Here is a 21,376-nt window from a genome sequence, read left to right on the forward strand (position 1 = left end):
ACTTTGGCCTGCAGTCCATTATAAGAGATTAAAGTTTCCTAAGTTCAGGGTTCCTCAGCTGTGACACAAACGCATTGCATGTGCAGCATCCACCTGGCCTACCATCATGGGACTTGGGGAGGCAAGGATGACTGAAAGGAATATGAAGCTCAGGCTCCTTGCTGTGTGGTGAAGAATAAAGTCCTTTGGCTCAGGTACTTTCTGCCAGCATTTATGAAACTGTGTTAGGCTGTTAGTTTGGAAAGAGGGTAAACTCTTACACAGTTTTTGATAGTATCCAGCTACAATGCCTAGCTGAAAGCATATATTTATTACATATTTGTTGAATTAATTAGGGAACACTGTACAGCTCTTCTCCCAAGTTGTTGCACTTCAATATATTAGACAATTTTTGTTATCTTTTTAGGTCTCCAGGCCTAAATTTTTATAAATTTCTAGCTCTATAATTCTATAAAATTATCTACAGCTCTAAAATTCTATAGATTTCTAGCTCTCTCAAAAAATATTTTTATTGGAAACAAATTCAAGTTCCTTTATACTTGCTCTATAAGCATGATATTACTTACCCAGAGAGTGGTCAATCATCTCCTTCATATTAAATATTGTAATGTAGATATCACTTACTGAACATACACTCAAATTGACAGACAAAATGTTGGGGTCACATAGCTTGTATTTCTCAAATAAAAGCTCTGCAGAGAAGAGAGAGTTTTATCTTTTTTGTTGTAGACTATACCCTAGTGCCTAGGGAAGTGCCTGAAAATAGTTGGCACTCAATAATTATTTATTGAATAAATTGCCAGGGCTTGTGATTAATTACATATAGAGGCAGGAGTGAATGAGAAACAGGCAACAAGCATGAATCTTACGTTTAGCATAAGCAATTGGGGAAAAACTCTAGTGCCACTAATTAATATGGAGAACACTACGGGAGAAGCAGATTTGAGAGAAAATAAGTTTAATTTTGAACATGAACATGTTGAGTTTCAGATGTCTGTAAAATGTGCAAATAGAGATGTTTGACTAGGCAACTGTATATAAAGATGTAAAGTTCAGAGAAGAGATTCCATCTGGAGATATACATTTGGAATTCACAGGCTCCCAAAAATTGATGGAGCGGAAGCCTGAGAGTGCATGAGATTATTCCTGGGGAGGAAGGTGTGAAAGGATGAGAAAAGAGAGCCTAAAACTTAGCCTCAGAAGCTCATGATTTAAAGATTTTGATCAACAATAGCCAAACTATGGAAAGAGCTCAAATGTCCATTGACTGATGAATGGATCAAGAACATCTTCTTGATATATATGCATAATGGAATATTACTCAGCCATCAGAAAGAATGAAGTCTTGACATTTGCAACAACACGGATGGAGCTAGAGTGTATTATGCTAAGCAAAATAAGTCAGTCAGAGAAAGACAAATACCATATGATTTCACTCATATACAGAAGGGGCACCTGGGTGGCTCAGTCATTAAGCATCTGCCTTTGGCTCAGGTCATGATCCCAGGGTCCTGGGATCGAGCCTCTCATTGGGCTCTCTGCTCCACGGGAAGCCTGCTTCTCCGCAGAAAGTCTCCTACTCCCCCTGCTTGTGTTCCTTCTCTCGCTTTATCTCTCTCTGTCAAATAAATAAATAAACTCTTAAAAAAAAAAAACAGATGAACATATGGGAAGGGGGAAAAAAGAGAGAGGAAAAAAAAAAAACCATAAGAGACTCTTAACAATAGAGAACAAACTGAGGATTGATGAGGGAGGTGGGCGGGGGATGGGATAAATGGGTGATGGGTATTAAAGAGGGCATTTGTTATGATGAGCACTCTCGTGGTCCCATTTTCTCTGCTGGATCTTCACTAAGTACAGACATAAAAAAGGCAATGGTGGGATTCATCCAGGGTTGGAATTTGTTAGGCAGTTGCAAAGAAAGGGCAGAGGGAAAAAAAGAGTTTTAACAGTAGACATGCAATTTAATATAAATAAAAGGGGAACTGGACTAAAGGGAGCTAATGAATAGGAGGAAAGTAGAAGAGTTAGGTTAGAAGTGCTGATGAGGTCAGAGGAACAGTTGCAGGAGGGTTATTTCAACAGATTGGAGAGTAGGCTTTCTGAATGAGTGATGATGGAAGTAGTACAGTTCTGATGAGGTCCAGGATTTGATGATAGGTGTGATCTGGAGGGAGCCATTTGGGATTTGGAGTACAGAGTTGAGGTCACTGGAATAAGGTATACTGAGTCAGGTGGCAAATAAAGGAGGGACAGCAAGGAGAAAGTTGGAAGAGGTTTGAAAAAAAGTATACCAGATGGCTTGAGATTCACAGCCACAGAAGGGTTGCAAGAGGGTGGGGAACTGATGGTCTGAAAGCAGTGTGGGGAAGCCAAGGAGAAGCTACTAACCCTACTTCCTGACTCTGAGATCCCTGAGCAGTGAGAGAGTAACCAGAGAGGCCTTCATGGGAAGCAGTGTCCTTGGAGGACAGCCAGTTTTCCCCATTTAAGAGCAGAGAGGTGAGAGAATACTGGGGAAAGAGTTTGAAGGGGGCACCTGGATGGCTCAGTCATTGGGCGTCTGCCTTCGGCTCAGGTCATGATCCCAGGGTCCTGGGATCGAGCCCCGCATCGGGCTCCCTGCTCAGCAGGAAGCCTGCTTCTCTCTCCCCCACTCCCCCTGCTTTTGTTCCCTCTCTTGCTGGGTCTCTCCCTGTCAAATAAATAAATAAAATCTTAAAAAAAAAGAAGAAGAAGAAAGAAAGAGTTTGAAGATGTGGGGAAACCATCAACACAGGACAAAAATTCCAGTGGACCTGGGGAAGGGCTGGGCCAGGGTATGGCTGCTGACAGGAATGACTTGCTCTCCGGGTAGTGACCAAGGGCAACAGGGATGTGAGAGGGGTTGGCTTTAGACTGAACACTCTCTGGGAGGGCTTGGGCACATGGTCCTAACAGAATTCTGCTGGAAACTGAAAGAGAGGTACAATGTTCCCTTTCTTCATGGCCAGCTGTTGATGGCGGTTGCAGGTCATCAGCAGGGGCTGGTACCCAGGAGCAAGTGGGCACCAGCCTTGTGGACATTTATTCAGTGGAGGGTGGTTGAGGGTGGGTATGTTCAGTCTGGTTTTTGGGATTGGCTAGATGTTCTCACTGTCATGGGGTCAGTACTCCTAAAGATCTCTGTTGTCTGTCATCCATCAGTAATTCTATCTAGCTAGCCAGCTACATTTCTCTCCAGTCATTCCTCTCCAGTCATTCCTATCCAGTCATTCTTCTTCTCTCCATCTCCCTAATACCTAGAGGGTCTGGGCAACCATCTTCTCTTGTCTGTCAGGTTACCATAACTTCCTAATTTTTCTTGCTGCTTCCTCTTTACTCTTCATTCTCTTTCAATTTATTGTCACACAGTAGCCAAAATGATCATCCTTAAGTGAAAAGCTGATCACAGTATTCCCTGCTTAGAACCTTTTGGTGCCCTCCCTCTCCACTCTACCTTGACCTCCGGACAAAGTCTAAACTCATAACATGACTTATAAGGCCTTCACAGTCTTAGTACTCAGGATTCTTTGCTGCAGCCAAGAAAAACCAATTCATGCTAACTTAAGCAGAAAAGGAGTTTTTTAAAAAGGTATCAGGTAACTTACAGACTTGTCAGAGAGGCTAAGGAATAAGGTTTGGAAAAACAAAAGAAACTCAGGGAGGTAAGGCACAGACAAAATCAAATCAGAGGAACAAGCTGCCTAAATTATGGCGAGCAACCCTCGAAGTTTGCTCGGGACTGAGGGAATTCCCAGGATGTGGGATTTTCAATGATAAAATCAGGAAAATCCTGGGCAAACCAGAACAAGTCAGTTACCTTATAGTCTGCTGCTGTAGGCGTCTGTCATTTTTTTTTTTTAAGATTTTATTTATTTGAGACAGGGAGAGTGAGCAAGAGGGCACAAGCCAGGGGCGGGGGGAGAGGCAGAGGGAGAAGCAGAACCTCCCCTGCTGAGCAGGGAGCCCGATATGGGGCTTGGTCCCAGGCTCCTGGGATCATGACCTGAGCCAAAGGCAGACACTTAACCAACTGAGCCACCCAGGCACCCTGGCACCTCTCATCTGATACCTTAATACTTGCCCTCCACTTGAGTCCTGCCATCTTGTCATTGGACACTTGATGTCACCTAGCTATATTCTGTTGTTTCTGGCACGTTCTGCCTTACCATTGGATACTGGGTTCTAGGCACCACGAACTATTTCTAACCATCCTGCCCTTCATTTTCCTCCAACCAGAATCAAAGTCCCAGATGGGAACATGAGCTGACTGGCTTTAGGTCAGTATACCAGGTTCCAGGAGCTCAGACAGGGTATCTGCTCCCTTTGAGGTTCCTCCTGCTGATTTTGGGATTCTCCTAAAATGGAAAGGGTGTTCAGGTGTTAGACAGCCAAAAGTGACTAATGTCCATGACATTTCTCCTTTTTTTTGCCCTCCTCACTTGCACATTATGCCCCAGGCTATACTTAACATCTTTCAAGCCACTGGAAGGTATCATGATCTCTCACCTCTAGGCCTTTACATAAGCTGTTTCTCCTTTTCTTTCTTTTTCTTAGAAATACTTTATTTATCTGAGAGAGAAAAAGAGAGAGAGCATGAGCAGGGAGGAGGGGCAGAGGAAGAGGGAGAAGCAGACTCCTCACTGAGCAGGGAGCCCAACACGGGGCTCGATCCCAGGACCCTGAGTTCATGACCTGAGCTGAAGGCAAGATGCTTAACTGACTGAGCCACCCAGGTGCCCATTTTTGTTTCTTTTTTTTCTAAAATAGCCTTTCTACAGTCCTCTTAACTGAGCCACTCCTTTCTCCAGGATGCCTTTCCTAATCCTTGGTGTATTAGTTTGCTAGGGCTCCCAAAACAAAATACCCCAGGCCGGGTGGTTTAAACAACAGAAATTTATTTTCTCAGAGTTCTGGATCTTGGAAGTCCATGATCAAGGTGTCCGCAGGGTTGGTTTCTGCTGGGTCTCTTTCCTTCATTTGCATGCATCTGCCCTCTTGCTGCTGCTTCGCGTGGTTGTCCCTCTGTGCATGGCACCCCTGATGTGTCTCTGTGTGTCCTAATCCCTTCTTGTAAAGACACCAGTCAGATTAGACTAAAACCCACCCTAAAGGCCTCATTTTAACCTAATTACCTCTTTTTTTGTTTGTTTTAATATGGATCACTTCATGAATTTGTATGTCAACCTTGTGCAGGGGCCAGGCTAATCTTCTCCATATCATTCCAATTTTAGTATCTGTGCTGCTGGAGTGAGCACTAACCAAATGCAGTCACATTCTGAGATACTAGGGGTCAGGGCTTCAACATATGAATTTGGGGGGACACGGTTCAGTCCCTAAAAGCTGGTTTATGTTAGGTCCTGTGCATGCCCGTACTATGTTGATCTTCCACTCTGAGGGCACATAGCACAGTTTCATAGTTTACTACTTACTTGTAAAGTTTACCCAAGTCAACCCCATATTGCTGCTCACCACTGGATTCCCACCCCAGTACAACAAAACTTGATTTACCTGATAAGTAATTTAGGCACTGTGACAACCTTTCACCTATTCTTCCCAGAAAAATACCACAAAATGCATCATTGCTTGTGAAATATTTAAAATTACCATGATTCTTTTCTACCCTAAAAGTTAAAAGCAAATTAGCCTGAAAATGCAGAGTGAAAATTTTTCCCCTCATTTTTAAAATAACAGCCAGTTATTTCCTAGGGCTCATTAGCCAGTAAAACATATAATCCTTTTGATATTTATTAGGAAGATAATCACCACTCAGTACTTTGAAAATATGATCACTGAAGTCCCAGAGCCTCTTTTTCTTTTGCTGTTTGACACAGCAGCAACCTATACTCCCCTGGATGTTTTATCAGGGGTTCACTTTGGGTTGAAAAGTGCAAGAAAGAGTGAGTAGGCCTAATTTTACATATTCTACATCAAATGTACTGTATTCTCTCCCTTTAGAGCCACTTAAATGAGATTCATATTCCTTAATATGAAAAACACTGTTTTTCCAACTGGCACCAATCAAGTCTGGAGAAATCATCCTCATGGACTTTGGGAAGGATATTTAGATACTAAATTGCAGATAGCCCCTGTACTCACAGTTCAAATAAATATCACACTTTGTGCTGGGACTTGTAAGATTTCTTACTTGTGAGTTACAAATTAATTTTAACCTGCTGATAATTTCAATCTGTTCTAAAATAAATGGACATTGGACTGTAAATTACCATAATGAAAGAGTCCCATTCCATTCACAACACAAAAACTATAGTCATTAACAAGCTGAAATTAATATGTAATATACAAGGAGGCAGGAGGTATTTGAAGTTGTACCCACACTATCACATGCCTCAAGGGTAGCATCTGAAATAAACAAAGCACAGTTTAACCTAAGATTCTAATTTATAACTAGGAAGTGCTGGTTAAAGTCCAACCATTGGGGCGCCTGGGTGGCTCAGTCGTTAAGCATCTGCCTTCGGCTCAGGTCATGATCCCGGGGCTCTGGGACTCGCATCGGGTTCCCCGCTCAGGGGGAAACCTCCTTCTCCCTCACCCACTCCCCCTGTTTGTGTTCCCTCTTTCTCTGTCAAATAAATAAAATCTTTAAAAAAAAAATAAAGTCCAACCATTAATTTCATAGTATATTCTTTGCCAAAGAGGAATTAGCCAAACAGTCTATGACTGAACATTATCACAACTTAAAACTTTTCAAGGTTGAAAAGGCAAGTTCTTTGCCTTCTAATGGTAAAGTAACCCAACTCAAAGGCACATATAAAAATAAAATTAATGAGGGGGCCTGGGTGGGTCAGTGGGTTAAGCATCTGCCTTCAGCTCAGATCATGATCCCGGGCTGTCAGGATCATTGAGCCCCATGTCTAGCTCCCTGCTCAGTAGGAAGTCTGCTTCTCCCCCTTCGTCTCCCCCTACCCCCACTCTGCGTGCACACGCTCACACTCTCAAATAAATAAGTAAAATCTTTAAAAAATAAAATAAAATTGGTGACATTAGCTACATATCACTCAAGTATGCTAGCCATACAGCCAGTACAAAGCACTTGGTTGCTTTTGTCTTTTTCCCTTTTGATTTCCTCTCTCATCCTGGCTCATTCCTTCTACTTTAAATCTAGCTCTAAAATCTTATTACTACCAAAAATTCTTAAAGTATACAACAAAGAAGAGCCTAATAATTGAGTTGATTGGTGTAAATCTTTATAATTATCCACATTTTATCATAACTCTTCAAATGTCTTTCAGATTTTTCATCCAAAATCGAGTTTTTCGTTAAAAAAAAAAGCATCACTTAACTGGAGATTTCAGAGGGATATCTAACAGTTGTGTCAAGTTTACCACTTTCTAGGTATAAGCACAAACTCAGTTTCTATTCCTATTAATTTTGCCATGATTTTGCAGGTATTTACTCCATCTACAGTCAAAACCCTCCATTTCCTGGACCTCACTTGCCTTTCTAACCTTATTTTCTTTTGTTAAGGAGAGGTAATGATTCTGGAAGCAAAGATGAAGTACTGACGGAAGGTTTACTGACAAACAAGAAACCTGATCCAGATCAGGGTTGAGACTCTGTGACCTGGGTCTTAGGAAAGCAGAGTGTCCGAGGTCTGGAGACATCCAGGCTCATTGGCTAGGCATTGTGGAAGCATATTTCTGTGTTTTGTCAGAAGGCAGTCTCTCCAATGGGTGTGAAGTGCTTGTTTTAGGGTAGTGGTGACTCAGTTGTCCTTGCTGATTCAGGATTATGGAATCCTAGCTGTTGTTATAAAAGAAATCAAGTCTGCATTGCCTCCTATCCCTCAGGTGATACCATCATCATCATCATCACTGATAGTATCCTTATAAGCTTCTGTAGATGGGGGCCATGCCTTGTATTTCTTGGCATCCTCCAAGGATGTGTAGAATAAATTTTATTTTGGTCTTAGCTTTCTCAACTATACAAAGAAAATTGGAAGGTTTTTAAAAATGCTCAAAAAATTTTACTTGTAGGGGATTGCAGACAACTTCAATAAAATTTCTGGACCTGAACATTCTTTAATCCAATCCATAAAGCTTGCTTATACTGTGTCCAAAGTACATGTAGTAATTCAAGTGCACTTACATTGATTATAATAGAGCTAGCCATAACATTAGTGATTAATAATTATTATAAAATATTTGTTAATATAATTATATATAAGAATTATAGAACCACATAGAGTAATTATATAATTATAATACTAATGATTTATATCCTATAATTTTATGATATAAAATTAACCAATTTAACTTAATAATTAAATCATATTAATATTTAGTCCAAATTACATTTAATAATTCAACATTTTTTCTCCAAGTTTATCCCCATCTTACCAAAAAGTCTACAAATCAGGGGACCTTCTTTTAGCATAGAGTTGTGCCCTATTCTTTTTATCACAAGGTTAAGAAAACAGAAGATAAAGATGACAGTAAGAAAGACTATGACTTTCTCCCATAAGCAAAAATACTATTTTTAAGCTTAATTTGAAAAGGCAGTATCAAGAAAAGGTAAAGATAATTCAATATTTTTTCAGCCTAATGCTTGGTTTCTGCAAAGTTTCATGGACCACTGTACTTCTCAAATTCACTCAGGGATCTGTGGCATTATGCCAGGAGTATGCAAGAAAATGATGAATTTTTTTGAAGCATCAATTTTACTAGGATATGTTTTGGGGGAAGTGTATATAATTTAAATTGGTAAAGAAGTTCAAATATTTATTATTTTTATTGAGGTATAATTGACAAAACATTATATAGTTTGCCCTTAAACAACATGGGTTTGAACTGTGCAAGTCCACTTATAAGTGGATTTTTTCCAAAAATATAATACAGTACTATAAATGTATTTTCTCTTCTTATTTTTTTTATCGGGGGGGGAGTACGGGCAGAGGGAGAGGGAGAGAGAGAGAATTTTAAGTGGGCTCCATGCCCAGGGTGAAGCCCGACACAGGGCTCGATTTCACAACCTTGAGATCATAACCTGAGTCCAAATCAAGAATCAGACACTAAACCGACTGAGTCACCCTGGCGCCCCTATTTTCTCTTTCTTATGATTTTCTAAATAGCATTTTCTTTTCTTTAGCTTACTTATTATAAGAATATAGTATATAATATATATGATATCCAAAATATGTGCCAATTGACTGTTTATGTTATTGGTAAGGCTTCCAGTCAACAGTAGGCTGTTAGTAGCGGGCTCACAGTAAGCTTAAAATTTACAGGCATTGGCACAACCAAGTCCAATGACAAATCAAATAATATATGTAGTGCACAGTGTAGAACATTAATAAGAAAGGACATACAAAAGATGAAAGACTCAAAGAACTCTTATTAGTTTATGCTGTTATTCATCTGTTGGAAGAATTTAGATTCTTTTCCTAGTGTAGCATTATTTAAGGCAAATAAGGCAATATAGATAAAATCACAGAAATGTCACAAATAAAACTTCATGAACTCTACTTAAAATTTTAGAAGGCTTATGGGTGCCTGGGTGGCTCAGTTGGTTAAGCGACTGCCTTCGGCTCAGGTCATGGTTCCAGGGTCCCGGGATCGAGCCCCGCGTCGGGCTCCCTGCTCAGCGGGAGGCCTGCTTCTCCCTCTACCGCTCCCCCTGCTTGTGTTCCCTCTCACTGTCTCTCTCTGTCAAATAAGTAAATAAAATCTTTTATTTTTTATTTTTTTTAAAGATTTTTTATTTACTTATTTGACAGAGAGAGACATAGCGAGAGGGAACACAAGCAGGGGGAGCGGTAGAGGGAGAAGCAGGCCTCCAAAGATTTTATTTACTTATTTGACAGAGAGAGACATAGCGAGAGGGAACACAAGCAGGGGGAGCGGTAGAGGGAGAAGCAGGCCTCCCGCTGAGCAGGGAGCCCGACGCGGGGCTCGATCCCGGGACCCTGGAACCATGACCTGAGCCGAAGGCAGTCGCTTAACCAACTGAGCCACCCAGGCGCCCTCCCTTAACTAATTATTATAGTTATAGTTATTCGTTACTACTTTTCTCTTTTAGCCTTCATACTAGCTTTATAAGTGAATAATCTATACCTTTATTAATATTTGCCTTTAGCAGTGAGAATTATACTTTCATATGTTTTCATATTACTTATTAGTGCCTTTTCTTTTCAGGTTAAGGAAGTCCCTTTAACATTTCTTGTAAGGCCAGTTTAGTGTTGATTAACTCCTTTAGCCTTTGTGTGTCTGGAAAAGTCTTAAATCTCTCCTTCAATTCTGAATGATAACATGATCACATAAAGTATTCTTGATGGGAAATTATTTTCTTTTAGCACCTTGAACATATTGTGCTACTCTCTTCTGGCCTGCAAATTTCTGCTGAAAAATGTGCTGATATTCTTATGGGGGCTCACTTGTGAGTAACAAGTTTTTCTCTTACTGCTTTCAAGATTCTCTCCTTGTCTTTAACTTTTGACATTTTAATTATATTGTGTCTTGGTGTGCGTCTCTTTGGGTTTCTCTTATTTAGAATTCTCTGGGTTTTCTGGATCTGAATGTCCATTTCTTTCCCCAGGTAAGGAAGTTTTCAGCCTTTATTTCTTCAAAGAAGTTTCCTGCCTCTTTCTCTCTCTTCTGCTTCTGGAACTCATATAATGTGAACGTCATCTGCTTGTTGTCGCATAAGTCCCTTACACTATCTTTACTTTTTTTTTCATTCTTTCGTCTTTTTGCTGCTTTAATTGGGAAAGACTTTGAGTTACTGATCCTTTCTTCTGCTTCACCTACTCTACTGTTCAACCCCTCTAGTGTATTTTTTCAGTTTAGCTACTGTATTCTTCAGTTCTGTGACTTCTGTTTGGAACTTTCTTCTATTTTCTTTCTCTTCAACGTGAAGTTCTCACTGTGTTCATCCATTCTCCCAAGTTCAATGAGCATCTTTAGGACCATTATTTTGAACTCTTTATCAAGTAAATTAGCTATCTCTTTTTCATTAATTCTTTTTTTTTCTGACGTTTTATCTTGTTCTTCCTTTGGGACATATTTCAGTGTTTCCTCATTTTGCTTGACTTTCTGCATTGGTTTCTATGAATTAGTTGAAACAACCACCTCTTTCAATCTTGAAATGTTGGCTTTGTGTAGGAACTGAACCTTATTGTTTGCCCTGCCCAGTTTGATCTTGGTTGTCTCTCAAACCTTCGTGATTGTCCAAGAAGTCTATTATATTTTTAACAGCCCAATACTTAAGGGTTTGCCAAGATCAGTCAGTGTCCCCAAGGTGGTGGAGGATCCCAGTCAGCATGTAGATTCAGGCTGATTGGAAACCAGATGCTCGGGCAGCAGCTTTTAAAGAATACAAGTATATATAGTTCTGTGGGACTGCACGCAGAAGCCTCGCTGGCTTTCAGAGCCAGATGATCTGGGGGTGTCTCCTGGGTGGCAGTTGCAAAAACTGGGACTCTGGATAAATGCACCAGTTCTTTTCTGGGAGATATCAGTGAGCTGTAGTGAGACAGAGGGAGAGTGCAACGATGATGCCCCTTGGCCTATGTTCCCTCTAAGCGCCTCTAGATGTACACCAAACCTGAAACCCGCCCCTAAGTTCAAGTCCCCATGACTAGCAAGTAGTTTCTTTTTCACAGAAAGCCGGGGTTATGCTTCAGTCTGCTGTCTATGCAGTGCCCTGGGGCAAGGCTGCCAAGAATCATGTCTCTGATTGTTACAGACCCATGGGACCCGGAAAAGGAAAGCCCTGGTCACCAGAGCCAGGCAATCAAGGTGTATTCCTGGGACAGCAGCCACAGAAACTAGGGCACCAGATATAAAAACTGGGCCACTGGCCATGTATATAGGAGAGATTCCTTGTGAGAGATGCTGGGCCACGGCAGAGGGAGAATGTGAAGAAAGTACCCACTGTCTCGGGTCTCAAGAAATGTTACAGACGGCCCTTAAATGTGTGTTTAATTAGAAGCCTACCCCTCAGCTAGTAGGCCACTTTCACAGAAGGACTGAGCTCCTGACCTGTTGTTTCTCGCTGTGCCCTGGGGGTGGTAGCTGTTTAAAATCTCTTTCTCCATCGGTTAAAGTCCTGTGAAACCTGAAAGTATAAGCCCGCCAGAGCCTGGTGATACAGAGGTTCCCCTGGCAGCAGTCATAAAAATCCCGGCACCAGGCAAAGGTACAGGCTCTTTCTGGAATGCCAGTGAGCTGAAGAGAGGTGGAGGGAGAGTGCAAAGATTGTGTCCACTGGCCTCTCCTCCCTGAGAGCCCCGGTGTAGGACCCTGTAAGTGTGCCAGACCAAAAGCTTGCCCGACAGCCCAAAGCTCCTGGACAAGCAAACAGGCCTCTTTCTCAGAAAGCCAGGTGTGTTTCTGTTGTTATCTGTGAAGTGCCATGAACTGTCTCCCTAATTGTTACGGTCCTGTGGGACCCAAGAACACAAGCCCCACTTGGCCTCCGGAACCAGGCAATCAGGGGGTGTCCCCTGGGTGGCAGGTATAAAAACTAGGTCACCACCTGTAAAGACAGGGGCCCCAGACATGTGTAGAAGTTCCACTCTGGGAGATGCTGGTGGTCTAGAGTGTGGCAAAGGAGAGTGTGAGGGTGGCACCTACTGAGAAAAGGGGGAAAAAAGGAAAAGAAAGAAAAGAGGAAAAAGAAAGTAAAGGTGCCTGCCAGCATTCACGAAGCAGAGGGAGAATGTACAAGATGGTGCCCGCCAGCCTCCAGCCCTGGAGAGTATCCCAACAGGCCCCTGTGCCTTAGACCGATGTTTTACAAGTAAATAAGTCTCTTTCACATAGACTGTGGGCACTTTTCAAAGGGCTGCTTTTGTGCTGGGCCCAGGGACTGGTGAGTCTGCAGGTGCGCCCTTTAAGAGCTGCAGCTCAGTTCCCACAGCACCGTGGATCTCATGGGGAAAGGCCCTGTTTGTCTTCAAGGCCCGATATTTTGGGGATTCATCTCTGAGATGCTGGTTTTATTTTATTTTATTTATTTTTATTTTATTTTATTTGTTTACTTCTTCCAAATTTCTATTTAAATTCAAGTTAGTTAACACATAGTGTAATATCGGTTTCAGGAGTAGAATTTAGTGATTCATCATTTACATATAACACCCAGTGCTCATTACCAGTTCCCTCCTTAATGCCCATCACCTATCTAGCCCATCCCCCCTCTTCCCCTCCATCAACCCTCAGTTTGTTCTCTATAGTTAAGAGTCTCTTCCTGGGGCACCTGGGTGGCTCAGTCGTTAAGCGTCTGCCTTCGGCTGAGGTCATGATCCCAGGGTCCTGGGATCAAGGCCCGCATCAAGCCCCGCATGACTCTCTCCCTCTTGCTTTGTCTCTCTCTGTCAAGTAAATGAATGAAATCTTTAAAAAAAAAAAAGAGTCTCTTGCTATTTTTGTCTCCATCTCTGTTTTTATCTTATTTTTCCTTCCCTTTCCCTATGCTCCTCTGTTTTGTTTCTTAAATTCCAGATATGAATGATATCATATGGTATTTGTCTTTCTCTGACTGACTTATTTCACTTAGCATAATACACTCTAGCTCCATCCACTTCGTTGTAAATGACAAGATTTCATGCTTTTTGATGGTTAATATTCCATTGTGTGTGTATATATATATGCCATATCTTCCTTACCCATTCGCCAGTCAATGGACAGTTGGGCTCTCTCCATAGTTTGGCTATTGTGGACATTGCTGCTATAAACGTTGGGGAGCATGTGCCCCTTCAAATCAGCATTTTTGTATCCTTTGGAGAAGTACCTAGTAGTGCAGCTGCTGGGTCATAGAGTAGCTCTATTTTTAACTTTTTGAGGAATCTCCTTACTGTTTCCCAGAGTGGCTGCACCAGTTTGCATTCCCACCAACAGTGTAAGAGGGTTCCACTTTCTCCACATTCTGAGGTGCTGCTGGTTTTAAAAATCAGGGTGCCCGATGTGGGGTACAAACCCATCATTCCTCAGGGAAAAGCTCCAGGTTTTGCGTTCCCTCTCAATTACAGGTTGCTGCTCAGGGGAGGGGTTTATGACAGGGTAGTGTCTCAGCCTTTCCTACATGTTCAATGTGATTTCTCTCTTGTTTGCCTGATGCGAAGGGATCACTCCACCAGTTTCTAGGGTTTTCTCAAAGGATATTGTTCCATATATAGCTGTAGATTCAGTATGTCCATGGGGAGGAGGTGCATCACCATCTTGAACTAGAACCTCAAATATTATTTCATATTAACACAAATATGGACATATTATAGAATAGAATGTAAATTATTATACATTCTTAAGAAAACACTCCAAACTCCAATGAAACATTAAGTTTGGAGGAGGTGTTTTCTGTGACCCCAGGAAGGAAGTGTCTTCATTCTCTGCCATTTAGGTTCTTTGGTGGAAAAAACTGAGAAATGTTGGCCATAGAAAGCAGACCCTCTTGAGTCAGGGCTTCTGGCTTCTGTCTCTAGCATTGCTACTTATTTCCTGTGTGACGCTTAGCAAGTCCCTTTCTTCTCTAGGACTGTCTTGTCACTTGTGAAAAGGGGAGCTGGCCTTGGCCTCATCCAGCGCTGACTAATTCTGGACTCTGATCTTGTCTGACTTCTTTTCGTACATCACAGGGATGACTGTAACTCAGCACATTACTGCCAGCTAATTGGACTGATGTTCGCCTTGATAGGAATTTTAACTATCGTTAAAAGGAACTTCTTAAGTATAAATGTATATCTTACCTCAGGTTCAAAAATAAACTTCCCCTTCATACAAATCTCTCACTTTTTAAAAAATTTTTTATTGTTATGTTAATCACCATATATTACATCATTAGTTTTTGATGTAGTGTTCCATGATTCATTGTTTGTTCATAACACCCAGTGCTCCATGCAGAATGTGCCCTCTTTAATACCCATCACCAGGCTCACCCATCCCCCTACCCCCCTCCCCTCTAGAACCCTCAGTTTGTTTTTCAGAGTCCGTCGTCTCTCATGGTTCGTCTCCCCCTCTGGCTTACTCCTCTTCATTCTTCCCCTCCTGCTATCTTCTTGTTTTTCTTTTTTCTTAACATATGTTGCATTATTTGTTTCAGAAGTACAGATCTGTGATTCAACAGTCTTGCACAATTCACAGCACTCACCATAGCACATACCCTACCCAATGTCTATCACCCAGCCACCCCATCCCTCCCACCCCACCCCCACTCCAGCAACCCTCAGTTTGTTTCCTGAGATTAAGAATTCCTCATATCAGTGAGCTCATATGATACATGTCTTTCTCTGATTGATTTATTTCACTCAGCATAACACGCTCCAGTTCCATCCACGTCGTTGCAAATGGCAAGATCTCATTCCTTTTGATGGCTGCATAATATTCCATTGTGTATATATACCACCTCTTCTTTATCCATTCATCTGCTGATGGACATCTTGGCTCTTTCCACAGTTTGGTTATTGTGGACATTGCTGCTATAAACATTGGGGTGCACGTACCCCTTCGGATCCCTACATTTGTATCTTTGTGGTAAATACCCAGTAGTGCAATTGCTGGATCGTATGGTAGCTTTATTTTCAACTGTTTGAGGAACCTCCATACTGTTTACCAGAGTGGTTGCACCAGCTTGCATTCCCACCAACAGTGTAGGAGGGTTCCCCTTTCTCCACATCCCCGCCAACATCTGTCGTTTCCTGACTTGTTCATTTTAGCCATCCTGACTGGTGTGAGGTGGTATCTCATTGAGGTTTTGATTTGGATTTCCCTGATGCCAAGCAATGTTGAGCACTTTTTCATGTGTCTGTTGGCCATTTGGTTGTCTTCTTTGGAAAAATGTCTGTTCATCATGTCTTCTGCCCATTTCTTGATTGGATGATTTGTTCTTTTGGTGTTGAGTTTGATAAGTTCTTTATAGATTTTGGATACTAGCCCTTTATCTGATATGTCATTTGCAAATATTTTCTCCCATTCTGTCGGTTGTCTTTTGGTTTTGTGGACTGTTTCCTTTGCTGTGCAGAAGCTTTTTATCTTGATGAAATCCCAATAGTTCATTTTTGCCCTGGCTTCCCTTGCCTTTGGCGATGTTTCTAGGAAGAAGTTGCTGCGGCTGAGGCCGAAGAGGTTACTACCTGTGTTCTCCTTTAGGATTTTGATGGACTCCTGTCTCACATTTAGGTCTTTCAACCATTTGGAGTCCATTTTTGCGTGTGGTGTAAGGAAATGGTCCCGTTTCATTCTTCTGCATGTGGCTGTCCAATTTTCCCAACACCATCTATTGAAGAGACTGTCTTTTTGCCATTGGACATTCTTCCCTGCTTTGTCAAAGATAAGTTGACCATAGAGCAGAGGGTCCATTTCTGGGCTCTCGATTCTGTTCCATTGATCTATGTGTCTGTTTTTGTGCCAGTACCATACTGTCTTGATGATGACAGCTTTGTAATAGAGCTGGAAGTCCGGAATTGTGATGCCGCCAGCTTTGCTTTTCTTTTTCAACATTCCTCTGGCTATTCGGGGTCTCTTCTGGTTCCATACAAATTTTAGGACTCTTTGTTATTTCTTTGAAAAAAGTGGATGGTATTTTGATGGGGATTGCATTGAATGTGTAGGTTGCTCTAGGTAGCATTGACATCTTCACAATGTTGGTTCTCCCAATCCATGAACATGGAACATTTTTCCATTTCTTTGTGTCTTCCTCAATTTCTTTCAGGAGTATTTTATAGTTTTCTGAGTACAGATCCTTTGCCTCTTTGGTTAACTTTATTCCTAGGTATCTTATGGTTTTGGATGCAATTGTAAATGGGATCGACTCCTTGATTTGTCTCTCTTCTGTCTTGTTGTTGGTGTATAGGAATGCCACTGATTTCTGTGCATTGCTTTTATATCCTGCTACTTTACTGAATTCCTGTATGAGTTCTGGCAGTTTTGGGGTGGAGTCTTTTGGGTTTTCCACATACAGTATCATATCATCTGCAAAGAGTGAGAGTTTGACTTCCTCTTTGCCGATTTGGATGCCTTTGATTTCTTTTTGTTGTCTGATTGCTGTGGCTGGGACTTCTAATACTATGTTGAATAGCAGTGGTGAGAGTGGACATCCCTGCCGCATTCCTGACCTTAGGGGAAAAGCTCTCAGCTTTTCCCCATTGAGAATGATATTCGCTGTAGGTTTTTCATAGATGGCTTTTATGATATTGAGGTATGTACCCTCTATCCCTATACTCTGAAGAGTTTTGATCAAGAAAGGATGCTGTACTTTGTCAAATGCTTTTTCTGCATCTGTTGAGAGGATCATATGATTCTTGTTCTTTCTTCTGTTAATGTATTGTATCACGTTGATTGATTTGCGGATGTTGAACCAACCTTGCAGCCCAGGGATAAATCCCACTTGGTCGTGGTGAATAATCCTTTTAACGTACTGTTGGATCCTATTGGCTAGTATTTTGGTGAGAATTTTTGCGTCCATGTTCATCAAGGATATTGGTCTGTAATTCTCCTTTTTGATGGGGTCTTTGTCTGGTTTTGGGATCAAGGTAATGCTGGCCTCATAAAATGAGTTTGGAAGTTTTCCTCCCATTTCTCTATTTTGGAACAGTTTCAGGAGAATAGGTATTAATTCTTCTTTAAATGTCTGATAGAATTCCCCTGGGAAGCCATCTGGCCCTGGGCTTTTGTTTCTTGGGAGATTTTTGATGACTGCTTCAATTTCCTTAGTGGCTATAGGTCTGTTCAGGTTTTCTATTTCTTCCTGGTTCAATTTTGGTAGTTGATACATCTCTAGGAATGCACCCATTTCTTCCAGGTTATCTTAATTTGCTGGCATAGAGTTGCTCATAATATGTTCTTAGAATTGTTTGTATTTCTTTGGTGTTGGTTGTGATCTCTCCTCTTTCATTCATGATTTTGTTGATTTGGGTCATTTCTCTTTTCTTTTTGATAAGTCTGGCCAGGGGTTTATCAATCTTGTTAATTCTTTCAAAGAACCAGCTCCTAGTTTCGTTGATCTGTTCTACTGTTCTTTTGGTTTCTAGTTCATTGATTTCTGCTCTGATCTTTATTATTTCTCTTCTCCTGCTTCGTTTAGGCTTTATTTGCTGTTCTTTCTCCAGCTCCTTTAGGTGTAGGGTTAGGTTGTGTATTTGAGACCTTTCTTGTTTCTTGAGAAAGGCTTGTATTGCTATATACTTTCCTCTCAGGACTGCCTTTGCTGTATCCCAAAGATTTTGAACTGTTGTGTTTTCATTTTCATTGGTTTCCATGAATTTTTTTAATTCTTCTTTAATTTCCTGGTTGACCCATTCATTCTTTAGTAGGATGCTCTTTAGCCTCCATGGATTTGAGTTCTTTCCGACTTTCCTCTTGTGATTGAGTTCTAGTTTCAAAGCACTGTGGTCTGAAAATATGCAGGGAATAATCCCAATCTTTTGGTACCGGTTGAGACCTGATTTGTGACCTAGGATGTGATTATTCTGGAGAATGTTCCATGGGCACTAGAGAAGAATGTGTATTCCGTTGCTTTGGGATGGAATGTTCTGAATGTGTCTGTGAAGTCCATTTGGTCCAGTGTGTCATTTAAAATCTTATTTCCTTGTTGATCTTTTGCTTAGATGATCTGTCCATTTCAGTCAGGGGGGGTGTTAAAATCCCCCACTATTATTGTATTGTTGTCAATGTGTTTCTTCACTTTTGTTATTAATTGCCTTATATAATCGGCTGCTCCCATGTTAGGGGCATAGATATTTACAATTGTTAGATCTTCTTGTTGGATAGACCCTTTAAGTAGGATATAGTGTTCTTCCTCATCTCTTATTACAGTCTTTGTTTTAAAATCTAATTTGTCTGATACAAGGATTGCCACCCCAGCTTTCTTTTGGTGTCCGTTCGGATGGTAAATGGTTTTCCACCCCCTCACTTTGAATCTGGGGTGTCTTTGGGTCTAAAATGAGTCTCTTTCAGACAGCATATTGATGGGTCTTGTTTTTTAATCCAATCTGATAGCCTGTGTCTTTTGATTGGGGCATTGAGCCCATTTACATTCAGGGTAACTATTGAAAGGTATGAATTTAGTGCCATTGTATTGCCTGTAAGGTGACTGTTACTGTATATTGTCTGTGTTCCTTTCTGATCTATGCTGCTTTTAGGCTCTCTCTTTGCTTAGAGGACCCCTTTCAATATTTCTTGGAGGGCTGGTTTCATGTTTGCAAATTCCTTTAGTTTTTGTTTGTTCTGGAAGCTTTTGATCTCTCCTTCTATTTTCAATGACAGCCTAGCTGGATATAGTATTCTTGGCTGCATATTTTTCTCGTTTAGTGCTCTGAAGATATCTTGCCAGTCCTTTCTGGCCTGCCAGGTCTCTGTGGATAGGTCTGTTGCCAGTCTAATATTTCTACCATTGTAGGTTACATATCTCTTCTCCCGAGCTGCTTTCAGGATTTTCTCTTTGTCTCTGAGACTCGTAAGTTTTACTATTAGATGTCGGAGTGTTGACCTATTATTGATTTTGAGAGGGGTTCTCTGTGCCTCCTGAATTTTGATGCCTGTTTCCTTCCTCACATTAGGGAAGTTCTCTGCTATAATTTGCACCAATATACCTTCTGCCCGTCCCTCTTCTTCTGGGATCCCAATTATTCTAATGTTGTTTCATCTTATTGTATCACTTATCTCTCGAATTCTGCCCTCGTGATCCTGTAGTTGTTTATCTCTCTTTTTCTCAGCCTCTTTGTTTTCCATCATTTGGTCTTCTATATCACTGATTCTCTGTTCTGCCTCATTTATCCTAGCAGTTAGTGCCCCTTTTTTGATTGCACCTCATCAATAGCCTTTTTGATTTCGACTTGGTTAGATTTTAGTTCTTTTATTTCTCCAGAAAGGGTTTCTCTAATAACTTCCACGCTTTTTTCGAGCCCAGCTAGTATCTTTAAAGTCATGATTCTGAACTCTAGGTCCGACATCGTACTAATGTCCGTATTGAGTAGGTCCCTGGCTGACAGTACTACCTCTTGTTCTTTTTGCTGAGGTGATTTTTTTTCGTCTTGTCATTTTGTCTTCCAGTACATGGTCGCTTCTCTGTTCAGAGAGTTGTTGCTACTCTCCTCTTCGATCTCCTGTTGAGTCGTAGGTGTTCAGAATGGTTTGATCCCTATTCAGCTGAATTCCTGAGACCAGATGAAATCTAGGTCTTCTACTCCTCCACCATCTTGCTCCGCCCCCCAATCCAAATCTCTCACTTTTAAGAACCACTAGAATGCCCTAGATTTAAGGCAGTAAATCTGTATTCAATGGGATAGGTGATCACTGATTAAACAGGGGAGTGGGCCAGAGGGGGGGGAAAGCAGAAAAATACTGTCTTAAATGTTGAAACAACTTTTATGGGTGGAAACTAGTAAAAGGTGGCCTGAAGTCCACTCTGCTGCTTATGTAGTCTCCCTTGTGCTTGGTGCAAAGGTGGGCGGAATGGAAGGGTTTCTTTAGAGCCAAGCACACTCCTGCCCTTTCATGCGCCCCAGACACTGCACTGTTGGGGCAGCCACGGCTTTCGTGCCACACCAAAACTGATTTCTGAAAGGCCCATTTGTGCAGCATATGTGCAGAGTAAATTTCCATCTTTTCCTTTTTCTGCTGTCCGAAGAACTTGCTTATAAAAAGCCTTATTCCCTAATATATACCATGTCAATTTTTTCCTACTTGCTTGAGTCAGTAATTAAATCAGTTTCACCATAACAGATGTGAATTTAGCTTTTCAACTCAAAAGTAGGATCAGTGAAGGCTGGAATATGTTTTGAAAAAAAAAACCTGATAACTCTTATCCAATCCAAAGTAAACGCCCACTCATTCATCATCCAAAATCACAAACACACACACACACACACACACACACACACACACAACAAAACCCCAAAAAACCAGGAACACTCAAATAACCAAACTCCTTTAGAATATTGTACAAAGATGTTTGATGACATGGAACACTGAAACTAAGTGCATTACTCTGTCGGCATCAGATTTTTTTTTTTTTTAAGGGAGGAGGGAGAGGGAGAGGGAGAGGGAGGGAGGGAGAATATGAGCTGGGGGGAGGGGCAGAGGGAGAGGGAGAGAGAGACTCTGAAGCAGACTCCACATGCAGCACGGAGCCCCACTCAGGACTCCATCTTATGATGCTAAGATCATGACCTGAGCCAAAATCAAAAGTTGGAGGCTTAAATGACAGGACCACCCAGGTGCCCCCAACATCAAATATTTTTATTGATCTGCATCAGCAATATACAGTATCTACTTATAACATGTTCATTCATTCCTTCATTCATTCCTGGAGTTTCATAAATGCATAAGCCAGAAATAAAACATTTCTGGAGACGGAAGAGTATGTATAGCTACACTGTCTAATATGGTAACAGCCACGGGTGACT

General features: G+C 41.3%; 1 non-coding gene across 1 annotated transcript; it reads right to left on the minus strand.

Moving 5' to 3' along the window:
• Nucleotides 1-5,172: 5,172 nt before the first annotated feature.
• LOC113921109 lies at nt 5,173-5,279 on the minus strand. Its single transcript, XR_003519517.1, has one exon. It is a non-coding gene; the product is annotated as a U6 spliceosomal RNA (small nuclear RNA).
• Between the last annotated feature and the right edge of the window lie 16,097 nt (nt 5,280-21,376).

Source organism: Zalophus californianus, chromosome 3, assembly GCF_009762305.2.
Source record: "Zalophus californianus isolate mZalCal1 chromosome 3, mZalCal1.pri.v2, whole genome shotgun sequence".
Lineage (NCBI taxonomy): Eukaryota > Metazoa > Chordata > Mammalia > Carnivora > Otariidae > Zalophus > Zalophus californianus.